This window comes from Triticum dicoccoides, chromosome 7B (assembly GCF_002162155.2).
Source record: "Triticum dicoccoides isolate Atlit2015 ecotype Zavitan chromosome 7B, WEW_v2.0, whole genome shotgun sequence".
Classification (NCBI taxonomy): domain Eukaryota; kingdom Viridiplantae; phylum Streptophyta; class Magnoliopsida; order Poales; family Poaceae; genus Triticum; species Triticum dicoccoides.
The window spans coordinates 674,795,129-674,805,594 of NC_041393.1; the positions used below are offsets into that span (position 1 = coordinate 674,795,129).

At 43.2% G+C, this 10,466-nt stretch overlaps 2 pseudogenes; both read right to left on the minus strand.

The window, feature by feature from the left end:
* Positions 1-1,862: 1,862 nt before the first annotated feature.
* Positions 1,863-4,461, minus strand: LOC119335760 (annotated as a pseudogene).
* Positions 4,462-6,742: 2,281 nt separating this feature from the next.
* Positions 6,743-9,728, minus strand: LOC119335900 (annotated as a pseudogene).
* Positions 9,729-10,466: the final 738 nt, after the last annotated feature.

Sequence of the window (10,466 nt, forward strand, 5' to 3'; positions counted from 1 at the left end):
GTTCCTCTGCTCTGCTTTGTAATTTTTTCTTGTTGAGTGCTGCTCTATTTTTCCTAGTTCGTACTGCAGCTGGGAGGCATGGATCTTCATCTATGGCTTAGAAAACATAGTTTCGCTTGAGAATTCAAAAAGACTGCATCATGCTAAATGTAGACGCTGACAAAAAATTTACCTATGTGAAATGGGGGTGTCAGGCAGGCATACGTACATATTCAGTACTCTGATGAAGGCGCCAAAATATTGGACTGATAACGTAGAAACCAGAAACTGAACTATGATTAGAATAAGAGTGGCACTCGTTTTTTTTTGTATTTTTTGTGCCAAACGATCCATATGAGAAAATCATTTATGAAAAAGTTGTCTGCTGTTAATTTACAAGCAGACGACCATGGCAAAGGTTTGATGCATCTGATATCTCACCGGCAGTCCGCTTAGTTAGCATTTTCATTATCCTAAGTACCACCATCCACCCGTTCTTGCACCCAATCCAATCACACATGCAAACTGATGAGTACTATCTGTTTCGATATATATTCAGGTTACATCGAGGGAGCACGCCGCCTGATAGAACCCCATGCCCATCTAGGATGAGTGCCCTAGAGCAGTCAATCCGCAAGTATGCAGAGGAACCAACGGAAGTGTAGTTCGTCCTGAAGTGGGACGGAGTTTCGACTTACTCGGCGAGGCGTACGACTTCTACAATTTGTATTCATGGGAGATTGGTTTTGGCATAAGGTGTGGGAAAAGCTGATTGACCGCGAAGAGGATCAAATCGATGCAGGAGATTGTCTGCGTTTGTTCGGTGCGCTGTTAGATCATGCTTGCTCGAGTAAATAAAAATAGAGAAAAACTGAAAATTGTCACTGACAAGCATGTCTATTTTCTTCCAAAATAGGGGAAGCCAGAGACAGAGAATAGCAGATGATGGTGTTAGGAACACGCTGAAAGTGTTTGCTGACATTGTTGATGGTGTTAGGAACACGCTGAAAGTGTTTGCTGACATTGTTGCAAGTGACCCGGACTTCACGTACAGAGTTCTTGCTGATAGTGATAGCAGGGTTAAGAACCTGATGTGGACAAATGGAAATAGTCGGATGCAGTACCGGCGCTTTGGCGATGTCGTTACATCCGACACGAGTTGGAATAAAAATAATTCTCTTTTTATTTCTTCTAATTTGATCAATGATGGCATCATAAGGTGCATCTAATGTCAATTCCAGATATTTTAAAGTTCACAGCCATATCCTGTCAAATTTAAATCAAAAAGGCATTTAGAATACAGATACATGATAACATCAGTACAATCTCTTTCCTACAAAACTGTTGGTGCAAATTGCGTGGGTATGCCAAAGTGTTTTGAGATCGTATTTACATCTACTTGAGCTGCTTCGTCCAGTTGAAGGGCTCCAAATCCCTCATGAAGCTGGCAACGGCTTGCTTCTGGTTATTCATGGATTCATGCCTCCGGCGACGGTGCATGTCCTCCCTCGGCAACCGGAGAACACCTCTGATAACCTTCAGTCTGAAACATGCACTGAACTTGCTCTCATCATCTATGACATGGACAAACCCACGTTCGGACCAAACTCTACATGGAAGCAGGCGAAGTTCTCTGGGATGACTTGCCGCAGGTTACCACTCGTTGGAATAAGCTTCTTCATCTCATGCTGCATCTGAAACTTGATGCGCTAAATATGTAGACAGTGGTGTCCAGAAAGCTTACATAAATCAGTTGACTGTCACATGAGAATTTAGCATGCGTTTTTGTAGCAGAATTCTCTCAAACAGGCCAGTGAAAGCAAAGTTAAGGTGAATGAGCCACAAGACAACCTTCGTAGGAAGAAAGACTAAGCATCAAATGATAATGAAAGAAATTTCACTTGCTTCATGGGTTCTAGTTTTGAGGCAGCGTAGATGGCTATCTGGGTCTCATGGACAACAAAACAATGCTATTGGTGTTGGTGGAACTGAACTCGTGTGTCTAAGAGGTTTCCTCTTCAGCTTCATCAATTGCCTGGAGTGAACAAAAGGAATTTCGTTAGAAGCACAAGTACAGGAGAACCAGATTATTTTAAGTTATGCAGAAAGCAAATAGATAACTGACCTTCTTGAAGTACATGGGCACTTTGTTTCAAACTTTGCATGGGACAGGGATGCATTCAATCATGCCATGTCTCTGTTGCTTGACCAAGCTTATGACAGTCTCCATGAAAACCACAATCTTGTCCTGCCGCGCGAACATCTTCAGGAAGCACTTCTTGAAGTTGTGAATCTCCTCCAAACCATTCTTATCATCTGTTTTTGTTGCAGGCTCATGCTGCAAACATTACAAAAGAGATAGAATCAACAAGAGTAAGAAAATATGGACAATTCATAAGAGCTACAATGAACTTCATATAAATCCATATAGGGTATTCAAAAGCACAATCAAGTTGAAGCAGGCCGATTCTTACGAAAACATAATGCACAAATGATTTATTAATTATACTTCCAGCACATGTTAAGTTGTCTCACCTGCAATAGAATAAGTCGAACATAATCAAAAATAGACGGCCTTAAACAACATATATGACACTTCCTTTCAAGAGTACTGAACAAAGAATAAGTAGAACATAATCATAAAAATATTCACATGATGGTTAAATTTTAGCATCTGAACCTTCTTGAAACGAAATTTGTTTAAACACGGAAGCAGCAAACAGAATGTAACTCACAACTTGGCAGCCATAGCACCAACTAGTAAGATGAATTCTAACAAAAGATTGACTAACCTGGTTGAGCTCTTTTCCTTTTCAGGCTCTTCAACGGAAGCACTCTGGTTTTCCACCAGTCTCCATTTCTCCCTAGGGAAAAAATTTAGTAGTTAAGAAGTCATGTAACCTCAACTTGCAGTGTATGCAATGCAAGCACAAGGAAATTTGATTGATAGAGCCACTGTATCCTAATTCCTATGCTGTATGTCAATCATATACACAGTCCAAATAGCTATGCCAGCATGGTTTGATAGGGCCAGTGTTAACCTACCACGCTTGGTTGCTAACCGTCGAAAAAATATTGGAAAGGCTTTCTGTGGATTCAAATGGATTAATATTATCACTGTTGTGTTGTAAATTCGATTTCACAAACTAGTGATTTGCTAATGAACTGGGGGAAAAGTGTGACAATTTGTCACAGTAACAATAGACGAGACACTTACCGACAGTTGGTCAGCTTCTTCGTGTTTGCCTTTCATTCGGAGCTGCAGAACCTTCGCAGCTAACTGTTTTGCATTTAGCTTTAGAGTGCTCACTGAAGATGATGTATCTTTGAACTCTCCTGGTGGGATTTCTGCTCACTATCCCTTCTCTCAACAGTTGAAACATTTGTATTTTTACCATCATGGTACTAATTTTCTCCATAAAGCTCCCGTCGTGAGCAAATTTATTGATGCTTGCTAGTGCTGACGAGATGAGCGTTTGATCCTCAGAAGATATATTATGTCTATTTTTCTTCCAAGGTACAGAATCAGATCTGAGTTTTCTCATGGCATGATCCCGAGAGGAGACACCTTGCCGATCCTCCTTCCAATCAACTTCGAATGATTTCTCGGAGTTGTCTGCTTGTCCAGCTTTTCTACCCCTAATGGACTACAAATGAGCGTAAGAAGAGGCAACTCTGTACGTTGATACTGATGCAGCTAATTGGCCCAATGAGCCCCATCTCTCTTCAACTACCTGCAGTAATTGAATAGTGTTGGAAGTTAGAGAATAACTAACTAAAATTGTATTTGAATTAGTATATGTGGTGATGCACACACCTCCTCAGAGTTTCTACCTTCACAAGCTGCTTGCCCTTTTGCAAGCTTCAAAGCTTTAAGCCTCCAGCCAACAACAACAACAACAACAACAGAGGCTGAAAGCAACTCACTGGCTGCATTGCACCTGTGGCTTCATCCGGATATCCAGTACCATTGTCCCTCAAATAAGCGTTCATTTCTTTTGGGTTAGGTTTCTTCACCTGCCAATAATTAGAAGAAAAAAAAGATGATCAACTGAATACACATGAACATCAACCAGTTTTTTTAAGTTAATGTTGTTACCTTTAAATGTGTAGCCTCAAACTTCTCCCCCTCTGAACACGGCTGCCCTCAGGCTGACTGCTGCTCGCCGGCTTGAGCATCCATTCAAGGCCCATCTTAATCCTGTCAACCTCACTCGCCCTTAACCCCTCACGTCCCATTTCCAGATCCTACTCTTCATCCCCATCATCACTTGCAGCACCTCGTCACTTCCCTCTGCCACTACCTGCACCAGCAAATGCCATGCGATTAAGCGCCACCCTCCTGAAAAATTCTATTGACCAAAGCAACACCTGAACCAAATTCCGGCTCAGCTCCTTCTCCTCCTTCTCGTCGATGGAGTTATCCGAATTCTACCCCTCCTCCGAGCTGTCCGACCTGCGCCTGCTCCTTCGTTGGTGGCAACCTGAGCCCTCGCCACCTCCTTGCTTCTTGAAAGGAGTAAAATCAAATCAAATCCCGCCCGGAAAAATGGCTATTTCTTGCAGATTTTCCCTCCGGGAAGAATTCGCGGGCAGCTTGGACCACCTAGATCCGGTTCCTCTGGCGGGGCTCCCGAGGATTGATGGCACCCGCGTTGAGCCGGCTGACTCGATCGCTGGGTCTGGGTGTGGGCACCGTATTGACAGCGCTAACCAAGGGCGCCCAGACGCCGACGAGATTCGCACAATCTACCGAGAGGGTGAATCCGGAGGCACCTGGATAGGCAAAAAGGCGCAGTTGCAAACCACTGTTGTTCCTCTGCTCTGCTCTGTATTTTTTTCTTGTTGAGTGCTGCTCTATTTTTCCTAGTTCGTACTGCAGCTGGGAGGCATGGATCTTCATCTATGGCTTAGAAAACATAGTTTCGCTTGAGAATTCAAAAAGACTGCATCATGCTAAATGTAGACGCTGACAAAAAATTTACCTATGTGAAATGGGGGTGTCAGGCAGGCATACGTACATATTCAGTACTCTGATGAAGGCGCCAAAATATTGGACTGATAACGTAGAAACCAGAAACTGAACTATGATTAGAATAAGAGTGGCACTCGTTTTTTTTGTATTTTTTGTGCCAAACGATCCATATGAGAAAATCATTTATGAAAAAGTTGTCTGCTGTTAATTTACAAGCAGACGACCATGGCAAAGGTTTAATGCATCTGATATCTCACCGGCAGTCCGCTTAGTTAGCATTTTCATTATCCTAAGTACCACCATCCACCCGTTCTTGCACCCAATCCAATCACACATGCAAACTGATGAGTACTATCTGTTTCGATATATATTCAGGTTACATCGAGGGAGCACGCCGCCTGATAGAACCCCATGCCCATCTAGGATGAGTGCCCTAGAGCAGTCAATCCGCAAGTATGCAGAGGAACCAACGAAAGTGTAGTTCGTCCTGAAGTGGGACGGAGTTTCGACTTAGGCCGCGTTCGGTTTCCCTCGGCTCCCTGGCTCCGCTCCTGGAGCGGTAGTTAAAATCCATGCAGCCAGCAAACAGCTGCTCTATAGATTCTATAATTCGAAGAAGTTGGTGGATTGCCGAACACACTCTTACTCGGCGAGGCGTACGACTTCTACAATTTGTATTCATGGGAGATTGGTTTTGGCATAAGGTGTGGGAAAAGCTGATTGACCGCGAAGAGGATCAAATCGATGCAGGAGATTGTCTGCGTTTGTTCGGTGCACTGTTAGATCATGCTTGCTCGAGTAAATAAAAATAGAGAAAAACTGAAAATTGTCACTGACAAGCATGTCTATTTTCTTTCAAAATAGGGGAAGCCAGAGACAGAGAATAGCAGATGATGGTGTTAGGAACACGCTGAAAGTGTTTGCTGACATTGTTGCAAGTGACCCGGACTTCACGTACAGAGTTCTTGCTGATAGTGATAGCAGGGTTAAGAACCTGATGTGGACAAATGGAAATAGTCGGATGCAGTACCGGCGCTTTGGCGATGTCGTTACATCCGACACGAGTTGGAACAAAAATAATTCTCTTTTTATTTCTTCTAATTTGATCAATGATGGCATCATAAGGTGCATCTAATGTCAATTCCAGATATTTTAAAGTTCACAGCCATATCCTGTCAAATTTAAATCAAAAAGGCATTTAGAATACAGATACATGATAACATCAGTACAATCTCTTTCCTACAAAACTGTTGGTGCAAATTGCGTGGGTATGCCAAAGTGTTTTGAGATCGTATTTACATCTACTTGAGCTGCTTCGTCCAGTTGAAGGGCTCCAAATCCCTCATGAAGCTGGCAACGGCTTGCTTCTGGTTATTCATGGATTCGTGCTTCGGCGACGGTGCATGTCCTCCCTCGGCAACCGGAGAACACCTCTGATAACCTTCAGTCTGAAACATGCACTGAACTTGCTCTCATCATCTATGACATGGACAAACCCACGTTCGGACCAAACTCTACATGGAAGCAGGCGAAGTTCTCTGGGATGACTTGCCGCAGGTTACCACTCGTTGGAATAAGCTTCTTCATCTCATGCTGCATCTGAAACTTGATGCGCTAAATATGTAGACAGTGGTGTCCAGAAAGCTTACATAAATCAGTTGACTGTCACATGAGAATTTAGCATGCGTTTTTGTAGCAGAATTCTCTCAAACAGGCCAGTGAAAGCAAAGTTAAGGTGAATGAGCCACAAGACAACCTTCGTAGGAAGAAAGACTAAGCATCAAATGATAATGAAAGAAATTTCACTTGCTTCATGGGTTCTAGTTTTGAGGCAGCGTAGATGGCTATCTGGGTCTCATGGACAACAAAACAATGCTATTGGTGTTGGTGGAACTGAACTCGTGTGTCTAAGAGGTTTCCTCTTCAGCTTCATCAATTGCCTGGAGTGAACAAAAGGAATTTCGTTAGAAGCACAAGTACAGGAGAACCAGATTATTTTAAGTTATGCAGAAAGCAAATAGATAACTGACCTTCTTGAAGTACATGGGCACTTTGTTTCAAACTTTGCATGGGACAGGGATGCATTCAATCATGCCATGTCTCTGTTGCTTGACCAAGCTTATGACAGTCTCCATGAAAACCACAATCTTGTCCTGCCGCGCGAACATCTTCAGGAAGCACTTCTTGAAGTTGTGAATCTCCTCCAAACCATTCTTATCATCTGTTTTTGTTGCAGGCTCATGCTGCAAACATTACAAAAGAGACAGAATCAACAAGAGTAAGAAAATATGGACAATTCATAAGAGCTACAATGAACTTCATATAAATCCATATAGGGTATTCAAAAGCACAATCAAGTTGAAGCAGGCCGATTCTTACGAAAACATAATGCACAAATGATTTATTAATTATACTTCCAGCACATGTTAAGTTGTCTCACCTGCAATAGAATAAGTCGAACATAATCAAAAATAGACGGCCTTAAACAACATATATGACACTTCCTTTCAAGAGTACTGAACAAAGAATAAGTAGAACATAATCATAAAAATATTCACATGATGGTTAAATTTTAGCATCTGAACCTTCTTGAAACGAAATTTGTTTAAACACGGAAGCAGCAAACAGAATGTAACTCACAACTTGGCAGCCATAGCACCAACTAGTAAGATGAATTCTAACAAAAGATTGACTAACCTGGTTGAGCTCTTTTCCTTTTCAGGCTCTTCAACGGAAGCACTCTGGTTTTCCACCAGTCTCCATTTCTCCCTAGGGAAAAAATTTAGTAGTTAAGAAGTCATGTAACCTCAACTTGCAGTGTATGCAATGCAAGCACAAGGAAATTTGATTGATAGAGCCACTGTATCCTAATTCCTATGCTGTATGTCAATCATATACACAGTCCAAATAGCTATGCCAGCATGGTTTGATAGGGCCAGTGTTAACCTACCATGCTTGGTTGCTAACCGTCGAAAAAATATTGGAAAGGCTTTCTGTGGATTCAAATGGATTAATATTATCACTGTTGTGTTGTAAATTCGATTTCACAAACTAGTGATTTGCTAATGAACTGGGGGAAAAGTGTGACAATTTGTCACAGTAACAATAGACGAGACACTTACCGACAGTTGGTCAGCTTCTTCGTGTTTGCCTTTCATTCGGAGCTGCAGAACCTTCGCAGCTAACTGTTTTGCATTTAGCTTTAGAGTGCTCACTGAAGATGATGTATCTTTGAACTCTCCTGGTGGGATTTCTGCTCACTATCCCTTCTCTCAACAGTTGAAACATTTGTATTTTTACCATCATGGTACTAATTTTCTCCATAAAGCTCCCGTCGTGAGCAAATTTATTGATGCTTGCTAGTGCTGACGAGATGAGCGTTTGATCCTCAGAAGATATATTATGTCTATTTTTCTTCCAAGGTACAGAATCAGATCTGAGTTTTCTCATGGCATGATCCCGAGAGGAGACACCTTGCCGATCCTCCTTCCAATCAACTTCGAATGATTTCTCGGAGTTGTCTGCTTGTCCAGCTTTTCTACCCCTAATGGACTGCAAATGAGCGTAAGAAGAGGCAACTCTGTACGTTGATACTGATGCAGCTAATTGGCCCAATGAGCCCCATCTCTCTTCAACTACCTGCAGTAATTGAATAGTGTTGGAAGTTAGAGAATAACTAACTAAAATTGTATTTGAATTAGTATATGTGGTGATGCACACACCTCCTCAGAGTTTCTACCTTCACAAGCTGCTTGCCCTTTTGCAAGCTTCAAAGCTTTAAGCCTCCAGCCAACAACAACAACAACAACAACAGAGGCTGAAAGCAACTCACTGGCTGCATTGCACCTGTGGCTTCATCCGGATATCCAGTACCATTGTCCCTCAAATAAGCGTTCATTTCTTTTGGGTTAGGTTTCTTCACCTGCCAATAATTAGAAGAAAAAAAGATGATCAACTGAATACACATGAACATCAACCAGTTTTTTTTAAGTTAATGTTGTTACCTTTAAATGTGTAGCCTCAAACTTCTCCCCCACTGAACACGGCTGCCCTCAGGCTGACTGCTGCTCGCCGGCTTGAGCATCCATTCAAGGCCCATCTTAATCCTGTCAACCTCACTCGCCCTTAACCCCTCACGTCCCATTTCCAGATCCTACTCTTCATCCCCATCATCACTTGCAGCACCTCGTCACTTCCCTCTGCCACTACCTGCACCAGCAAATGCCATGCGATTAAGCGCCACCCTCCTGAAAAATTCTATTGACCAAAGCAACACCTGAACCAAATTCCGGCTCAGCTCCTTCTCCTCCTTCTCGTCGATGGAGTTATCCGAATTCTACCCCTCCTCCGAGCTGTCCGACCTGCGCCTGCTCCTTCGTTGGTGGCATCCTGAGCCGTCGCCACCTCCTTGCTTCTTGAAAGGAGTAAAATCAAATCAAATCCCGTTCGAGGATTGAGAAGTGGGAAGAAGTGAACTCACCAATACAAACTGGTCGCGGGGCACACACTTGACGCCCGGCGGCATGGCTGCGGAAGGGAGCGTTTTGCGGAAGGGTCGATGGCGGTGGGCGGCGGGGTACGCGCAAGAGGGAAGAGGAGAGGGAGGTCAGCGGCGGCGGGGATTCGGCGCCATGGGGAGAGCAGGATCTCGTCGGAGAGGGCGGCGGGGGTCGGCTTGGGACGGCTCAGAAACATTACCGGGCCGTGCGACGGAACCTGATCCGGCCAATGCCCATCGCCACCTACAGCCATTAATGAGACGCTGGCGCACTTTCTTTTTTCCCTATGTACGATGCAAATACGAGATACTCACTCCGTTCCTAAATATAAGTCTTTGTAGGAATTTCACTATGAACCACATACGAATGTATATAGATGTATTTAGAGTATAGATTCATTCGTTTTGTTCCGTAGTATTTTATAGTAGAATATTTACAAAGACTTATATTTAGGAATGGAGGAAGTAGAATACATCGCGTGGCTCGAATCTGCATGCATCTGGACGATGCTGATTTCGGGATCAGCTGAGACCGGGCTCAGAATTGAATTTTCGGTCAAAGGAACTTCCTCTTCTCATTTACAACAGCACGCAGCTCGTAGCATATGAAATCTTCTAATGCGTTTATTATTGACTACCACTTGAGAAACATGTTTCTCGCATAAGAGGCCCGTCTTTGTTATTCCGCACAGGACCCGTGAGATGCTAGGCTCGGCCCTGGCCCCTGTGTGTGGCCTTAGGCCTTTTCAAAAAAAAAAAAAAAAAGAAGTACTGAGCTTCTCGTTTAAGTGAAAACCTACTTTCCTATTTACCTATCGAACGGACCATTGTTATAGGACAAATATCACTCAACATAAATGATTCCGCCCCTCGCTCTCAACTCGCCGGTCTCCTACCTCAACAAACTAAATACAGAAATGTCGGCTGAGCCTGCAGCTATCTTTTTTTTAGGGTTTTCACCACCTCCCATTCCCCCATGTATCTTTTTTTTTAAAAAAGGAGGATGACCCCCGG